At 40.0% G+C, this 14459-nt stretch overlaps 1 non-coding gene across 1 annotated transcript; it reads left to right on the top strand.

Annotated features, from left to right (window-relative positions):
* The first annotated feature begins 105 nt into the window (after nt 1–105).
* Nucleotides 106–177, top strand: trnae-cuc. Its single transcript has one exon. It is a non-coding gene; the product is annotated as a tRNA-Glu (tRNA).
* Nucleotides 178–14459: the final 14282 nt, after the last annotated feature.

The raw sequence follows: 14459 nt of genomic DNA, 5'->3' as shown, positions 1-14459 counted from the left end.
CTATACTTTGCCTTTAAAAAACAAAAAAAGTATTTTGACTGAGAATATAGAATATATACACTAAGTGTAGAGATTAAAATGGAGCACGCCCTGATGTACTTAGCGTCCCTGGTGGTCTAGTGGTTAGGATTCGGCGCTCTCACCGCCGCGGCCCGGGTTCGATTCCCGGTCAGGGAACTAAGTGTTTTATAATTTTTCTGTTGACCCAATTGCATTTCACAGTGCTATAACGATTTTCAACTGGAGTAATGTCTAGATTGGTTGTTCTTTGGGCAACTTTTTCACTATTACAAAAGTACATTCCTTTAATGCAGCAAGAGATTAAAAAAAAGCTAAAACGAGACGGATACTTTATGCAGAGCAACATTACATTACTGTTTGTGTGACAAAAACAGAAGCAATTGAAGTCACTGATTGAACATTGAAATACAGCCATGATTTTTTTTTTCTTTGCTATTGCAGCCACCAGATGGCAACAGCTCCTAACAAATTATTATTAGGAGAAAGAAAGGACAGCAAACTTTACCAATCTTTACACTGAAACTGACTTCAAGATTTATATTAGCTTTGTTTTATTAGATGTATTTTTTATTTCCCTACTTTACTATCAAAGTTATCCGAAAATAATAACAAATAATAAGGATATGATAAAAAGCTATTTGTGCTGATAATTGAAAAATGTTAGTGTGACCAAAGTCTTGCATCGATACTTGTTAAACTTCTTTAAAAATATATATTTAACAGTGAATTAAAGTCAAATACCTTTTATGTCTAAAGAGTGCATTTAGATATTGTAGCTGTATGGAAAGAGACCAGGCAGCGGGCCCTCTGATTGGCCCGTCTATGAGTTAACCAGTTCCTGGCTGGCTGTGTATCTTGGCAGTTATTTTGACAGGCGCTATCATTGTGAGAGAGGAGATAAGCTGTTTTAGGGATCGCCATGGCGCCGGTATGTCCCTCCTCTGGCCTGTTCAGACTCTTGTTGACCCCCCGTCTGCCCCCCTCCTATGCTTGCCCTTCAGGAGCAAAATATTGTTGAGGAGGTGGTTTGGTCAGGAGAGGGGTTTGTGCTGGCAGAGACCCTGCGCTTCTGTGGATCATTGTTCCAGTTTTGGACTATCAAAAGCCTTCTGTGACTCAGACTAGAGCAGGTCAAATTTGGACTGTTCGGCCTTTGATTTTTAGTCTTTCTGGCTTAAATTTATCTTTTTATAGCTTCATTCTTTTCAGATGTGTTCCATGTATTTTGCTTTTTCCATTTCTAGAGCCACAGGTAAATAAAGCAAATGTGCATCAACACATTTCTGTTTCCTTACTCTGTTCCTCAGATGACACAAACTTTTTCCATATTATATTTTTTGTGGTTACCTCATTAACCCAGTGAAGCATGTGTAGCCAGATTTTATATATAAGTAATAAATCCTTCAGAGTTTTTTTTTTTTTTTTTACTATACTGAGCCCAGGCTTAAAGATAACACTATCTGTTTATTATCACACTCTGCCCATGTCCGGTGCCGCAGTTCTGCAGTCAAACAACCACAAACGCTAAAAATCCTTTCTTGTTTTGTTCCTGCCTACCTTGTTTTGGTAGGTTTTGAACAAATATAGATGATATCTTAGCTGTATCTTCCCAAAATGACACAGGTCAGGCCTTGGATTGATTTGTAATCATTTTTGCTTAGACATCACTATTTAAGCTTAGGCTACCATCACTGATAACTTCAAGTACACTCTGGCAGCTAGAAGAAGCAAAACCTAAACACGGCAAAAGGATATGTCACACAAATGATAACTGATAGGGGATTATTGGGTCATAATTCATTATAATGAGCAGAAAGTAGAAATGCAGCTAAATTCAAGAAACGGCGCGTTTTATCCGTGAATTAACAGAAGGATTTAAGCAATCAGGACAAAAAAAGTACTCATTAAACAGTCATGAAGATAAAAAGGAGTTTAAATCAAATGCTTTTGGAGTTAAGGGTATCCCCGGTGAAAAATACCATTCTTTGACAGTTTTACTGAAAATATTATATAACCAATAAGTTATGTACAGCAGATTTGACCTATTTTATCAATTTTTACATATTTATTACTAAAATGAAGAATTCTAATGAAGATTTCACATCCAAAATATCTCAAAACACAAAGTTGTGGTTTATTTTCAGTCATCCATCTAATATGATAAAATCTTTGCACCTTGCTAAACAAAATATGATGTAGACTGTTTTGTGAACGTGCGAATACTGTTAAACCAAAACAACATGAACCTCTATCCATTTTCTTAATCCCCTTCAGGGTATACATCAGAGCCCAACCAAGCTTAACATTAACATTTAGGACAAATAACAAAAAAAAGTACTTTGCAGTCCACAAAAAACATAATCTTAAACTTTTATTCAGGTTTTTAAAAACAATAGTTAGATTCTCCATTTCTGGATATCCCTTAAAAGCTCAGGAGGCCATCAGACTTGACTATAGGTTCAGTTCATCAAATTCATTTTTTTTTTATTCACCATAAACAAATAGCTTGATTTGATTGTCTGTTGCTGATCTGATTACTAAGCTTTTATTTTAAATGTTCTTGTGAATTTGAACATAATACTACAAGAAACTGTTGCTGTGTAGTTTGGAAGAAGTCCTTTTAGCTTACAGACTCACTTTGAATCAAATTTTGTGTTTTTAACATGTTCTTGTACTATCTTTCTGATGATGGATAACTTAATAGAGAAAGAAAAATTGCATTTCGTAGTAGTTCTTTATTCAAATCACTGAATCAGTAGCAAATGGCATTTGAAAAAGATTGTATTTGTTACGTAGTAAATATGCTGGGCGGGCCACAATCTCTTTTCTGATGCATCCACTTGCAGACAAATAGATTCATGTACATCTTTGTTTTTTCTTCGTCTGAGCTGGAATCTGGATCAAAACTGGACGACTGGATAGCTCCAATTGCTCTGCGGCAAAGATCCCGCCCACAAATCAGAGGTGAATTTCTGATGAAGTCCTAAAAACAACATTATCATAATTAAAAGACCACGGGATGCTTTAAAAACAGATCAAAACATGATCCAAGTGGGTATTAATTAAAATTTTAAGTTGAAAGCCTAAACTTTAAAACATAAAACTAGAGTTTTATTCCTGCGTTCATGAAAACACTTCCTCTTGTCAAACATAAACAGTTTTGTTTTTCACAATGATGTCGCCATGCAGCTGCCGTACACATCCGGGCTGCGTCAAACAGAACTGCATCTTCCAAAAGGCAGATTTTCTGAAAATGTTTGGTGTCCTGATAGCAATGTAGAGCAAAGAAACAATGAACGTTTCAGTTTATCTTCCTATTTTCTGCTTCTGAATTGTCAAAACTTTGACCATATGCTGCCAATCAATGTTGCAAACAATGTTTGAAGTAAAATGTTCTAATTTGTGAGGTTAACTACTTAAGTTTGGACTAAAAACAGTTTTGTGAGAGGCATCTGTTACTGACAGCACAGATATCTTCAAATTCTTGAAATATTTGCAGATGAAGCAGTAACAGTTAGATATGACAGAAATGCTGGGCTCTCTCTCGGTGGTCCCAGGCTGACTGAAAGTCCAGCTTCTCGGTTACTAAGAGGTTAATGATCCTCAGACTCGCACATGCTGGCAGGAGACTGAACCAGATGAAAGCTGGAAATGGCTCCACACTGTATCCACTGTCACAAGTGTCCGTCTGCAGAGTCAGCTGAGGTACTGCAGCCGTGACTTTTGACCAGAGATCCTGGGAGGGGGTTATCGAAGTTGGAGTTTTGGATGCGGCTACGGTGCAGGAGCCACACCTCAACCAAGAGGATGACCAAGGAAAAACCATTACCAAAAAAAGTGCACCCTTCTGTCATGAGAGTTGTCAGATCATGCGGCTTTGGTCGGGGAGCAAAGGGGGCATGGATGTTTACCTTCCTTATCTGCCATGTTGTAACAAATAGAGGAACACACACATGCAAGAAAGAAAGCTCACCTTAGATAAATTGAAAAGAAATGCTCCAGACTGTGAAGCGTTTTTGATCGTGATGTTCTCTGACACAAACGTGCTGAGCCACGCCAGCTCATAAAGAAACCCCGAGTAAAGATCATGACCCATGACTTAACATCGCTAATAAATCTGTGTCAGCACTCCTTAACTCTCCTCTGATCTCGTCTGCCATAAAAAGAGGCCGTCCTCTACAGTAATAATCCTTTTTTTTTTGCAAGAAAAAGAGCTGCAATAAACATTTGATTTCATGCATCATTTGAGAAATGAAGCACCTAGAATGTATTAAAGAAAAAGGGACCTATGTGTTTGTGGAGTTTGAAGAGCACTTTCACAAGTGTGTGTCTCTGTGTGCTCGTACGTGCACTCCTACTCTCTTACTCAGGGCAGGCCAAGCCAGCGCCACATCAGTCCATCATCGCAGATATGGCTTGTGGTCAGATAGCAGGTCTGGCGGTGCACAAGACATTTTGTCCACTCTGTCATGTTTACCTAAAATGATAAGCTTTGATGGATTCTCCTCGAGCTATAGACGCCACGGTGCGCAGACACACAATGCAGTTCACACGTGCATGTTTGTGAACACGGCAAGGAGAAAAAAGAAGAAGCCGGTTTTGTGACTTTTGAGCATGCTTTTAGTCCCAGAAACACGGACAAAAGAATGAATCTACTGAAAAGGCTGAAAATCTCTGGTTTGGAGGCAGAATTTAGTTGACAACGTAATGAGACCAAGTCTCATCATTGTTTGCTCTGTTGGTCAGTGGGCACAAATTTTCCACCCATCTGGTTTTCTTAAGCTTGGTGTGCAGCCAGATCTCAGTCCGGCCCACCGCAACTGTGCTGGACCAATTACAAAAGCGAATGAGTCCTGCTCTTATCGTGTCACCTCGAGGGCAGAGAGTGAGTCGGTCCACAGTCATTTAAACTGAAATAAACAAAAATGACCCATAACGTCATGTTTTCAGTCAGAGATTTCTTTTGATTTCTTTTCTTAAGTTTATCCATTTGTCACTGACTCGGTTGCTGCTCATATTCAATTTGGCTGGACTAAATACCGAACATCTGTTGATTTCCATCACCTCCATTTCTTTCCCCAAGAAAGAAAAAACTCTTTGATACTTTCCATAACACTAAACTATCTTCTCTTTTGTCTTGTTCAAATTAAAGATAACACACTGTCCTTACTCTCAGCCACCTGCTGATAGAGTAATCTGAGTACTTCAGAGAGAGTACAGTTCTTTACCTTCCTGGCGACTTGCATTTCAAATTGTTCAGATTAAAGGCTTACTTCATTCACCTATTTTAAAAGTGTTCCCAGTGGTCTTTTAATTATGATCATGCCCAAATCAAAAACCTGTGTTGTTTTCCAGGATATAGTTTCAGTAGAGTTGATAAAAAGAAATAAGAAATTTCCCTCTGAGTTATGGGCAGGACTATCAGTCATCCCTTTGTTTACATGCTCTCCTGCTAGCTCACAGCCCCTCACACACCTACCTAACATTAGTGGAGCGAAAAAAATGGCGACCAATATCAGAGCTATCCAGCCAGTCGTACAGTTTTAATTCACATGCTATGTCTGATGAGGAAAACAAAGATGTACATGGATCTATTTGTCTGCCAGTGGATAAATCAGAATGGAGCAGAGCAGGGAGCTTGTGGTCCACAACAAGCTCTTCCCAACAGCATTCGTTTGTCTATACCTTTTGGGGTCATGGGGATGCCAGAGCTTGTTCTGGTGATTGTTGGGCGAAAGCAGGGTACACCCTGGACGGGTCGCCAGTCTAGGGCACACTATTACACTCCCACATGCAAACCTAGGGAAACTCTGGAGCAGGGGTGCCCAAATCCAGGCCTCAAGGCCCAGTGTCCTACATGTTTTGCAACCAACCTACCATTGACACTACTTATTGGCTAAACACACCTGATCCAGGGAATCAACACCTGATAAGCCAGGATTTCTGGAAAACCAGCAGGAGGCCCGGCCCTCATGGCCTAGATTTGGGCACCCCTGCTCTCGAGTAACCAACTAACCTATGAAGCATGGTTTTGGACTGTAGGATGAAGCCAAAGTGCCCGGAGAAAACTCACACATGCACAGGGAGAACATGCAAACACCTCACAGAAATCTGGGATTAGAACCGGGGACTTCTCGCTGTGAACCCCTGCAGCCTTACAATGTGCCAAATCTGTCTTTTTAAAAGTGTGAGCACGTTTAGATTTAGATTTACCATTCTGATGTGGTATTTAGTTACTACATTTAGATTTAAATGTCAGATTTAACATCTAGATTTAGATTTATCAACAATATTGAAAACAATGCTTAATTTGACATTTATCTTGAATATTTACATTTCTATTCAACCTTCAAAGTAAATATTTAAATTTAAGATGTAATATTTCGTTTTCATAATTAATATTTATGTTTACCTTTATATTTAGCATTTAAATCAGCATTCTTTTAAATGTGTTTGTATAAAGGATGGCACAGTGGTTACCTTAACCGTGTGAAGGCCTTGGTTCAAGTCCAGGCTGGGACCTTTCAGTGTAGTTTGCATTTTCTCCTCCTGCATGAATGGGTCCTCTAGCTCTGGCCTCCCAGGTTACCTCCTCAGTCAAAAAACAGGCCAATGTTGCTCTAAATTGCCCTTAAGTGTTCAGTGTGTACCCCACCTCCAACAGCCATTGGGTGGCCTTCTGCATACTGTGACCCGGAAAGGGTCCAGAAGACGGATGGTTGTGCACTGCTCAAAAAAACAAAAGGGGCACTATGGAAACACATCTTTTACCTGAACAAATGAAATTTTCTTTTGAGAAAGTTTTGAAATTCTTTACATAGTTGCTGACAACACAAAACAACAAAGGTTATTAATGGAAATTAAATGTAATTAAAAGTCTATGGAGGTCCCTCCATTGACAGACACACTAAACTTTCCTGCCACAGCTCGCATTGATGTGCCGTCCTGGATGAGTTCCACTATCTGGGTCACTTGTGTGGGTCGTCTCATGGTACCACTGAAATGAGAACATTGTCAGCATTTAAGGACACCAAACATCAGCCAGAAAACATCAGGAAGGAGAGGTTGTCTGTGGTCACCACTTGCAGAACCACTCCTTTACTGGAGGTGTTTTACCGATCGCCTTTTATTTCCACCTGCCATCTATTCCACTTGCACTTAGTGTAGTAAATTCTGCCATATAAGTAAAAAAGAAAAAAATGCAGCAAATATTAGAGAAGCTAGCTTAAAACTGACAAAACTGTCAGCTAATATTTACTTACTTAACTTTTACATGCAGTGGCCTATAGAAACAGTGAAAATTGTTGTTTGCTGCTAACTGTTGTGTACATTGTTGCTGCTTTGTAACACAGAAAAAAGCAGTTGTTGTTATCTGGCATTCACATTTTCACACGATCTGCCTGTGATTAATAAACTGAATGAGAACATTAGCACCAAATGGGCAGATTGTTTTGACCAACTGCAGCTAATCTAATATACTCTCCACATTTTACAAAAAAGTAAACCAAAAAAAACATGGCAACAATCATGAAAAAGTCTGAGAATGTTTCACTATTAAACAGCTGCTATAAAGAGGTGCAGGCATTGGTACATTATAAATGAAGGACTAATTTTCCTCTTTATTCTCTTATTTCCATCCAGGTCAGAGCTCATTTTGGCTAATACTGCTTCCCAATGTGCAACTGCATCATTTTTTTTCCTCACAAATCCTGCATAACTCCCAAAATAATAAGGTTTACTAGGAGTTAAGCTAAGGACTGCCTGTATCCAAAGACGTTTACATGCTGAAAACAAAAAAAAAACACTATTTTACTATGACTTTTTTCTCCTTCTATCCTAAGCTTTACTTAGCTTTAAGTAGGAACAAAGCTTGTCCTAAACTACCGGTAAGTGTGAATCTTTCTGAGGGTAAATGACAGTAGGCAAAGAGGAAGAGAAGAGTGGCTCTGGAAACAAAGGCCTCCTTCTTTTGGATTTTTATTTAAAATCTCACCCCTCCCTTCACTTCTTCAAGGTCACTGGTTTCTTTCTCCTCCCCTCCTGCCAGAGGTCAGAGACAGAAAGACAAAAACATGCTCACAAATCCAGGACTGACCGACTGTAACGGTTACAAATATTCCCCGCCTCGACCAGGACGACAAGCTGATAAGTGTGTCTCCACTCCCCATCCGACAGATCCATCTCTGAAAACATCTGTGACATGCGGGGAAACGTGGAAATAAAAGTGTGAGCTCGCTGCAGATTGATGGCTCCACTTACTCCCGTCACTGTAACGGAGCCAAAACTAAATTAAACTGAGGAAACCGGGAAGGATGACGCGGTTTTTGTGTAAAAATAATGTGGAGATGAACTTAACAAGGTTTAGATGACCACGGATATGCCTGTTTGTGTAAGTGTGTGCATGTTTTGGGAGGGCTGCACCTGCAGCTGATGATGTGAATCTTCATCTGTATTTGGCCACATTGCTCTCACTCCCCTAAACACATTTCAGTTTGCACCTGTTGACCTGCAGATTTTTGGGATGTTTTACCTTTTTCATTCCACCTCAAAGGCATAAAAACACTGATAAATGCATTGTAATGTAGTGCGGACATTAGCAGATGGCCAAAAATGTCCCTCTTTTTGAGTGCAAGCTCCCACATTTCGTTCTTGATGTTGAAGCTTAGCTGACATGAATGTTGAAGTTCCTCAAATGACTAGCAGAAGCAAGTTTCAACTGAAATGGAAAGTGATTGGTTTGAGTCTATCTGGGTCAACGTTTCTATAGCCACTCACCAATCAGGAATGAGCTTGTTGGAAGACCCCCACCTCTACCACTTGAAAGCGGGCAACAAAAAATCTGTCAGTGAAACGTTTAAAGCGTTTGACGTGAGACCATCTATTTGTATTAAGGTATCTGATTGGTCAATTTGAATCCAATCCAATTTGAATCAACTTGAATAAGTTGCACAACAGAAAAACAATATCGTGAAAAAATTGAGGATTATAAAGAACATGTTCAAAAAAAGGTTGGCTGCACGGTGGAGCAGTGGTTAGAAGGCCCCCGGTTCAAGTCCTGGCTGGGGGACCTGAAACAGAACATCAATGGGGGACCTTTCTGTGTGGAGTTTGCATGTTCTCCCCGTGCATGCGTGGGTTCTCTCCAGGGTCTCCGGCTTCCTCCCACCGTCCAAAAACATGCTTCATAGTCATACACTAAATTATCCATAGGTGTAAGTGTGAATGGGTGTGTGATTGTGGCCCTGTGACAGACTGTTGAACTGTCCAGGGTGTCCCCAGGTGGCCGGGATAAGCTCAGGCAGCTCTGTGACCCCAAAAGGGATAAAACAGCATAAATGAATGAATGTTCAAAAAAAGTTACCAGAGCAAGAATGGTTATTCTGGCAAAAAGGATTGCTAAGAAACAGCTGTTATTTCTAAGTCTATGGGATTTTGGCTTCATCGCATTAGCGAGTATTTCCTGTTTGGAACGCCAGGGGGGAGGAGCTACTCAATCCATTCTCATATACAGTCAATAGTGTAAACCCACAATTCTTACTTTACTTTGAGCCGCTTTTGGAAGTGCCGAAGTTGGGCGGAGTAAATCTCCAGTCAATACGGCTGCGCCACTTTAGGGTTTTAATTTTGTCATCAGAATTTTGTTGTTGACTTCAGAGATAATTGATCCAGTTGATGCGTGTCTTTGAAGGAGCGGTACTTTAAATAACGCCACTCAGGTGACGTTTGGGTCCAATGGGAGCCACGCCTTCATGCACCACACCTGAAAATAATCAGAAAAAAATAAACACAAAGATCCACAAAACACAGAAGTCCCACTCTGATTCAAAAATACAACACACAAAACAGAACAAAAAGAAATCCAAAGCAAATACAGCCATAGGCGTAGCATGTGAGTAAAAAAAATGGTACTGAAAATTAAATAACTGGTTGAAAATGTCAGATTTGGCATAAAACTTAATGAATCAGTCAACAAAACATATCCATCCATCGATCCATCCATCCATCCATCCATCCATCCATCCATCCATCCATCCATCCATCCAGGCAGGACACATGAACACACATGAACAGGTACCCAGTCTGTTGAAGACATAATCATAAAACATAAGCATGCACGATGGTGCTGAATTGAGTAGCCCCACCCTTAATCCGCCCTTTCTGATGATGATAGCTGTATCTTGCATGAGTGAAGAGCTTGACACAAGGGGGGCACAAACAACACCGACTGACAGTCTCTATTCCCAAAAGTTTCAGCTCAACACTCCTCCAGGGGATGGATCAAATGCAAGGAACACATGTTACGCACCTAGGTGTGTGATAACTAATGGGACTTCAAATTTAAGTTTAATTTTTAAAAGGCGCTGCCAACAACATCATTCAGCCTTGGATGCACTTAAAATACATGCGGGCAACGCAGCAATGTGCCATCTTCTCTTCTCCCGCACCTCAGATTGTGCACGCTGGGCAGGGCAAATCAGGGAGCTTGCACTTTCTGTCTTGGACCGTTGTGACATCACAACTGCTCATAAATTCAAACTGAGTGTCTTTGCGACGGTTTTATTGACAGCAATTTAAAAAGGAGAAATACTCAGAAAAGCAAAAATGAAGTAATTTTTTATTACATTTGTTCTCTTTCACAATAAAAATGCCACACGTACATTGAAGGGGGACTTAAATATTACTTATGGTTTTTGGGCACAGATGTGAAGCATTGAAGGAACCCCTGGACATGAAATTTTGCTACTTCAAGGACTTGGGACGTCTTGTTTGTGTAGACCAGAACATCAGAAAGAAGATCCCTGTGGGCTGTTCATGAAGAAAGAAAATTTGTTTTTGTAAATTGGCTGCATATCTTTGTGTTCTGGCGGTGGACGTGCGGGGCCACCGGGTCGAGCTGGGCTGGGCCCGCGGTTCCCACAGCCTGTGCGGAGGCTGTCTCTACCACGCTATCAACCTCCGTCTCCGGCCCCCCGGCACCAGCAGGCCCCCTGACGTAAGCCTGATAACGGGGCTCCTCGGCGAGCTGAACATGTTTGAGAGGGCAGGGTGTGTGTGTGTATGTGTGTGTGTGTGTGTGTGTGTGTGGGAGGAGGGGTGAGGTGGAAGGAGATGGGCCTGCAGGGAGGGAGGAATGGGGTTAGTCCAGCAGAGCCTGCCGCTGGATAAGACCATCACACAGATAAGAGAGCAGAGAGGAGCCTCTTTTGTTTTCCTCTGCTCCTTCTTTCTGGTGGCAGCTTCCTTCTCATCCTTTCCGACACTTTCTGTCATCTTCATTTGTCAAATGTAGAACTTTGTTTGCAGCCACTTGAACAGAAATTTGCAGTTATTTTGGAATGGTGTGACCTCCGAGAAACTCCACAAATCTTATTTCCCCATCCTAACACCCCTGATATCTCCTCAGCCACCTTCATGTGAACTTCGACTGAACCCATCGGCTTCCATTGTTTTGATGACGTCACCTCACCTTTGCCTAACCTGGATCTTACCCCCAGTTTGCCCCTCATATACAAACAACCAGCGGTCGCTTCACCTGCTGCATCACACAGCACCCATAGCCCATCTATGTGCATATTAAGCAGCATGAGTGTGTGTGTTTGCTGTTTAGACCATTACTAGTCAGTGGACTTTGGCCACAGCTTATCGCAGGGTGAGGTCCGAGTATCCCTCGGTACAGGCTGCTAAAAATACACCCGTAATGCTCGCACACTTTCAGAACTGAGAGTTTTTTTTGCTGGTTGTCCAACGCGATCAGTCACCAAAAGAACCATCATTTCCATAATGGTAACTCTTAGTAGGCCAATTGTAAACATTCACCTTTCAGTATTCAAGAAACACAAAAAATAATTCCCAAATCATGAAGGGGCATTGATGCCTGAACTCCTCTGGACTTTATTTGAGTGTTTGTGTTTACCTGAAGTCCACATCAGCACTAGAGGCTGTCCAGCAGGAGAACCTGCAGCTGGGGGGTTAATAATTTATTCAAAAACACTCTCCTGGTCAATAGTGTGTGTGGGAGAGAGACATGATTGTGTTTCTGATGTCCAGGTGACTTATAGAGAAAACTCGTGACCCTCTGACCTTACCTGCACAAACACACTTAATCCACAAGATAATCTGGAATAACAATTCAAATCCTCAAACACAATTCTGTAAAAAAGCACGATTCTGTAAAAAAATAAAAATAAATACAATGTAGCTAAATTGCAGAAAATTTTATTTTATAACCTGAAATAAATAATTTTGAATATGTGTAAAATGAACTAAAAAAACAAGCAAGAAAGTGGAGTAGCATTTTAAATGTTTAACTGTTAAATATTTCTTGAAAGGCAGCTAGTTGAGCAGAACTAAACTGTGATCGTAGGTTGCAGAAAACATCTTGTTCAGAGTTCCAGAATTCACACAATGCAAAATCAGTCAAAGGGGACCCTTTATGTTGGTTTTCCAATGATGCTGTCCATTTAAATGTTGGTTTATTCAGTTGTCATTTTATAAAACCTTTTCACATTTCACTAGATTAAAATAGTCCAGCTAACATGCACTAACTCAATCTAAACAGGTTTGAAAAGAAGGAAATTGATGACTAATTCAAATAAATACCTAATGAGTTACGTAAAAAGAAAATGTGAACACAAATGTATTTGATCATATACACAAATAAATAAATAATTAAATTAAGTCAAAAGGAAATTAATTAATTACTTCATGCTGTATAACTATACAAATTACACTTTTAACATATGAATACAATTTTAATAATTTAATTTAATAATTTAGCATTTTAAATTTTGTAAAAAAAATAATTCAAACTTTTACATTTTTCTTTTGACAAAAAACACTCTCCAGTTTCATGTTTTGTGTTGTTTTTTGTTGTGTTTGTTCTAGAATTAACATCTAAAGGCAACATTGATTCACAAACTTGACAGTTTTTCCTAAAATGAGTAAATTAAAGCAAAGCCTTTCATCCCAGCCTGAATCTGGGTCTATTTAGGGGTAAGTGCAGCTATTTGGAAGTCATCAAGAGAGATCTGAAGTCTTTATGAACCCATTTGAGCTGGTATTGATTTCCACTGTTCCTCTGTTATCATCATCACATGAGTGAACATGAGTCTGATCAGATAAAAGAAAACAAACAGGTGACATCAGCAGGAACAGACACTCACAGGATGGAAGGCCTTTTCTGGCAAACTTAGCTTTTCTGCTTACTTTGCACAGGAACAAAACTAGTGACGAATACTCTCAAGAACATCTGAGTGACGGCGGTGTGTGAGTGTGTGTGTGCATTGAACTGAGCTCACATGGTTCCTTCAACCAACAGCTTTTCCTGCTTCTTCATTTGAAGTCCTCTTCCTGGAGCCAGGAGTCTACAAGCATCTGCAAGTGTGTGTAGGCTTGTGTTTATGTGTCTGTGTGTGAGGAAAAGGGGCCATGCTAAGTCACCGACCCCGAATGATTGCTGCTCCAGCCAAGACGGGGACAGTTTTCCTGTGTGCCGGAGCCCACAGTCCTCTGCAGGAGCACATGCCAGCATCTATCTGCTCCCTCAGCAACACCTCCTCATCCACACATCATTGCAAACACACCGTTTGCATGGGCTCTGGCCTCTGTCACTGTCAGTGCTGCAGCCTGGCACAAAACCCTTTGGCGTTCGCAGACATGGACTCTGCTCTACAGTCTTCCACTGCATCGTTTTCTTCCTCGGGAACTGAATGTTCACCAGTGTACATTAACTGGACTGGAGCCATAAACATGAATCACACCTGACCAGCAGACCAACATGGACACACCTTGATATTATTAACCAACGACCGATGGTCATTATCTGGCTGCTGATGCACATAGTTCCCTGTTTTTCGAGGCAAACAGGTTTGAATACCCTGCTACAGATGAGAGAAGAATGAATAAAGATAGATAGATAGATAGATAGATAGATAGATAGATAGATAGATAGATAGATAGATAGATAGATAGATAGATAGATAGATAGATAGATAGATAGATAGATAGATAGATAGATAGATAGATAGATAGATAGATAGATAGATAGATCGATAGAATAAAAATGTATCATATTATAAGTAATCAATTAATTTTGTAATCATTTGATCAAGTTTTGCCCATTTCCTTAACTTTGGTTATATGGTGAAAATATTTATCTTAACCTCATCTGTATTTTGATAAAATTAACTCAATTTTCTTGACTAAAATAAAAATATTGTGACGACATGAAGAGTTATACTAAAGAAACAGTAAAAAAAATGAATAGTTTAAAAATCCTGAAATGTCAATTTTTACTTCTTGAAGGTTTGAATCAGTCTGAATGCCTCACAAGAGTAACTGCTTTGAAAATCAATTTAGGCTAAAGGGGATTTTTCAGGTCTGTCTCTTTTCTCATGTTTTAAGCAAAATATGTAATGTACACAATCGAAATAAAAACA

This window comes from Oryzias latipes, chromosome 24 (genome assembly GCF_002234675.1).
Source record: "Oryzias latipes chromosome 24, ASM223467v1".
Classification (NCBI taxonomy): domain Eukaryota; kingdom Metazoa; phylum Chordata; class Actinopteri; order Beloniformes; family Adrianichthyidae; genus Oryzias; species Oryzias latipes.
The sequence above is the reverse complement of the archived record's forward strand: the minus strand, read 5'-3'. Positions and strand labels throughout refer to the sequence as shown.